We start from the raw sequence: 5,000 nt of genomic DNA, 5'->3' as shown, positions 1-5,000 counted from the left end.
GACATCACCATGACATCATCATGACATCACATACTGAGCACAGAGTTCTACTGTTTCAACATTTTTCGTTGATACTGAGATTTTGAAAGTTCTCTATTCTTTCAGAGATGTTTGAACAGTCTGAGTTCCTGATGTGTTCAGACCTGGTCCAGGAGAGAAGAAGAGTTCTTCACTTCCTGTTTCTCCTGAGTCGCAGTGTGACTCTCTCTTTCTTCTCTCCTGCTGGTCTCTCCTGCCCGTCTCTATAGCTAGCTGCCGGTCTCTCCTGCCCGTCTCTACAGCTAGCTGGTCTCTCCTGCCCGTCTCTACAGCTAGCTGCCGGTCTCTCCTGCCCGTCTCTACAGCTAGCTGGTCTCTCCTGCCCGTCTCTACAGCTAGCTGCCGGTCTCTCCTGCCCGTCTCTACAGCTAGCTGCTGGTCTCTCTGTACATCGTCAGCAGCTTCCTGTCTGGCTGTTTGATTCTGATCAGATTTGGGACAAACTGTAATTTGTTTTAAGGTTTTGGAAGCATTTAGTTTTGTTTATAAGTTTGATTTCTTTTTGCCAATAGTGATAATATTCTTCTTGTTAGTTTGGATTTTGTCAGTGTGGTTGTGTGGTGAGGTTTAGTTGGTGTTTCTTGGTCAGGTGTTCCAGCTGGTCTCTCTCTGGTGTCTCCTCCAGTGTGTCAGTGCAGTATTGTGGGAGACTCTGGGCCGCTGTGTGCCGGGCGGCTCCAGAACTTCGCTGCTCTTTTCTCTATATGTACCAGCAGAGGGAATCTCCCATGATGCTCTGCTCTACAGGCCCGGCTGGACTCTCTGATGTGTTTTTGCTGAATTCCAAATGCAGAATTTCAGTCGGGCTTTTGTCCCAGGCTTCATAGTTGCATTTGAAATGAGGCCCCAGATTTCACCACCATACAGTGCTATTGGTTTAATAACTGAATCAAAAATGTTCAACCAGATTTTTATAGGAGGATTAAATCTATACAGTGGTTTTCTTATTGTATAATATGCTCTGCGTGTCTGCCAAGTTTCTTATTGCTAAATCAAACTTCCCAGATGAAGTGATTGTCAGCCCAGATAATTGTAGCTGGTTACATGATGGAGAGTTGTTCCACCCAGTTTGAATTGGTATTTATTTTCTTTCTTTAGTTTCTGTCTGTCTCGCTCTCTCTCTCTCTCTCTCTCTCTCTCTCTCACATTAACAGACTAATTAATTCACAAGTCCCTCCCAGCAGGTCCGTTGCCTGCAGCTCATTGGCTGACATCCCTGTCACAAACAATTTACTGAACAGAGATTGGGCAACTGCTCGTTTACAGGGACAGGTGTTAGCAGCTAAAGCTGACAGTGTGTGTGTGTGTGTGTGTACAGTGTGTCTGGTGAACCTGTGTGAGATGTGCAGTGTGTCCCTGCAGGCCGCCGTAGCTCACAGTGCGGCCATGGCCTTGTCCACTATCACACCTCATTAGCATAATTACACAGGAAATAATTCCACTGGAGGGATGGCGAGTGAGACTGTGTGTGTGTGTGTGTGTGTGTGTGTTTGAGTGTGTGTGTGTGTGTGTGTGTGTGTGTGTGTGTCACAGTGAAGATGTTAGCTAGCAGCTGAAACTAAGCAGCTGTTAATGCTAACTTTCTGGGACATTCCCACGCTTCAGTTCTCTAAAGCTCATATGAGAATATATGAGTTCAGCTTCATAATGATCATCTCCATTAACGGAAAAAAGACACATGAACCTCATTATTAATGATAAAATATTGCAATTACTGCAAAATAAAAGTGTCTTCAGTGATTTTGATCATTGTTAGTCGGCATCTGTCACTACTGTTACATCTCTAACTATTGTTACATCTTTCACTACTGTTACATCTCTAACTATTGTTACATCTTTCACTACTGTTACATCTTTCACTACTGTTACATCTTTCACTACTGTTACATCTCTAACTAATGTTACATCTATCACTACTGTTACATCTTCACTACTGTTACATCTCTAACTAATGTTACATCTATCACTACTGTTACATCTTCACTACTGTTACATCTCTAACTAATGTTACATCTATCACTACTGTTACAACTAACTATTGTTACATCTTTCACTACTGTTACATCTCTAACTATTGTTACATCTTTCACTACTGTTACATCTCTACTTATTGTTACATCTTTAACTATTGTTACATCTTTCACTACTGTTACATCTCTAACTATTGTTACATCTATCACTACTGTTACATCTCTAACTATTGTTACATATTTCACTACTGTTACATCTCTAACTATTGTTACATCTTTCACTACTGTTACATCTCTAACTATTGTTACATCTATCACTACTGTTACATCTCTAACTATTGTTACATCTTTTACTACTGTTACATCTCTAACTATTGTTACATCTTTCACTATTACATCTCTATTGTTACAACTCTACTTATTGTTACATCTCTAACTATTGTTACATCTTTCACTATTACATCTCTAACTATTGTTACATCTTTCACTATTGTTACATCTGCAACTATTACATCTCTATTGTTAAAACTCTACTTATTGTTACAACTCTACTTATTGTTACATCTCTACTTATTGTTACATCTTTCACTATTACATCTCTAACTATTGTTACATCTTTCACTATTGTTACATCTGCAACTATTGTTACATCTGCAACTATTACATCTCTGTTGTTAAAACTCTACTTATTGTTACAACTCTACTTATTGTTACATCTCTACTTATTGTTACATCTCTAACTATTGTTACATCTTTCACTATTACATCTCTAACTATTGTTACATCTTTCACTACTGTTACATCTGCAACTATTGTTACATCTTTCACTATTACATCTCTATTGTTACAACTCTACTTATTGTTACATCTCTAACTATTGTTACATCTTTCACTACTGTTACATCTGCAACTATTGTTACATCTTTCACTACTGTTACATCTGCAACTATTGTTACATCTGCAACTATTGTTACATCTTTCACTACTGTTACATCTTTCACTATTGTTACATCTGCAACTATTGTTACATCTGCAACTATTGTTACACCTCTACTTATTGTTACATCTCTAACTATTGTTACATCTTTCACTATTGTTACATCTCTAACTATTGTTACATCTTTCACTACTGTTACATCTTTCACTATTGTTACATCTCTAACTATTGTTACATCTTTCACTACTGTTACATCTTTCATTATTGTTACATCTGCAACTATTGTTACATCTGCAACTACTGTTACATCTTTAACTATTGTTACATCTGCAACTACTGTTACATCTTTCACTATTGTTACATCTTTCACTATTGTTAAATCTTTGACTATTGTTACACCTCTACTTATTGTTACATCTTTCACTATTGTTACATCTTTCACTACTGTTACATCTTTCACTATTGTTACATCTTTGACTATTGTTACATCTCTAACTATTGTTACATCTTTTACTATTGTTACATCTCTAACTATTGTTACATCTCTAACTATTGTCACATCTTTCACCATTGTTACATTTCTAACTATTGTTACATCTCTAACTATTGTTACATCTTTTACTATTGTTACATCTCTAACTATTGTTACATCTTTTACTATTGTTACATCTCTAACTATTGTTACATCTTTCACCATTGTTACATCTCTAACTATTGTTACATCTCTAAGTATTGTTACATCTCTAACTATTGTTACATCTCTAACTATTGTTACATCTTTCACTACTGTTACATCTTTCACTACTGTTACATCTTTCACTATTGTTACATCTTTCACTACTGTTACATCTTTCACTATTGTTACATCTTTCACTACTGTTACATCTGCAACTATTGTTACATCTTTCACCATTGTTACATCTTTCACTATTGTTACATCTTTCACTACTGTTACATCTGCAACTATTGTTACATCTGCAACTATTGTTACATCTTTCACTACTGTTACATCTGCAACTATTGTTACATCTGCAACTATTGTTACATCTTTCACTACTGTTACATCTGCAACTATTGTTACATCTGCAACTATTGTTACATCTTTCACTACTGTTACATCTGCAACTATTGTTACATCTGCAACTATTGTTACATCTTTCACTACTGTTACATCTTTCACTATTGTTACATCTGCAACTATTGTTACATCTGCAACTATTGTTACACCTCTACTTATTGTTACATCTCTAACTATTGTTACATCTTTCACTATTGTTACATCTCTAACTATTGTTACATCTTTCACTACTGTTACATCTTTCACTATTGTTACATCTCTAACTATTGTTACATCTTTCACTACTGCTACATCTTTCACTATTGTTACATCTGCAACTATTGTTGCATCTGCAACTATTGTTACATCTGCAACTACTGTTACATCTTTAACTATTGTTACATCTGCAACTACTGTTACATCTTTCACTATTGTTACATCTTTCACTATTGTTACATCTTTCACTATTGTTACACCTCTACTTATTGTTACATCTTTCACTATTGTTACATCTTTCACTACTGTTACATCTGCAACTATTGTTACATCTGCAACTATTGTTACATCTGCAACTATTGTTACACCTCTACTTATTGTTACATCTCTATTGTTACATCTTTCACTATTGTTACATCTCTAACTATTGTTACATCTTTCACTACTGTTACATCTTTCACTATTGTTACATCTCTAACTATTGTTACATCTTTCACTACTGCTACATCTTTCACTATTGTTACATCTGCAACTATTGTTGCATCTGCAACTATTGTTACATCTGCAACTACTGTTACATCTTTAACTATTGTTACATCTGCAACTACTGTTACATCTTTCACTATTGTTACATCTTTCACTATTGTTACATCTTTCACTATTGTTACACCTCTACTTATTGTTACATCTGCAACTATTGTTACATCTTTCACTACTGTTACATCTGCAACTATTGTTACATCTGCAACTATTGTTACATCTGCAACTATTGTTACACCTC

The 5,000-nt window shown here is 35.7% G+C and overlaps 1 protein-coding gene across 1 annotated transcript in view; it reads right to left on the bottom strand.

The window, feature by feature from the left end:
* The window catches only part of LOC139920342 (receptor-type tyrosine-protein phosphatase mu-like), a 43,115-nt gene that overhangs the window by 26,854 nt on the left and 11,261 nt on the right, over positions 1-5,000 (bottom strand).

Source organism: Centroberyx gerrardi, chromosome 22 (genome assembly GCF_048128805.1).
Source record: "Centroberyx gerrardi isolate f3 chromosome 22, fCenGer3.hap1.cur.20231027, whole genome shotgun sequence".
NCBI lineage: Eukaryota > Metazoa > Chordata > Actinopteri > Beryciformes > Berycidae > Centroberyx > Centroberyx gerrardi.
This window is presented reverse-complemented; position numbering and strand designations above follow the sequence as displayed.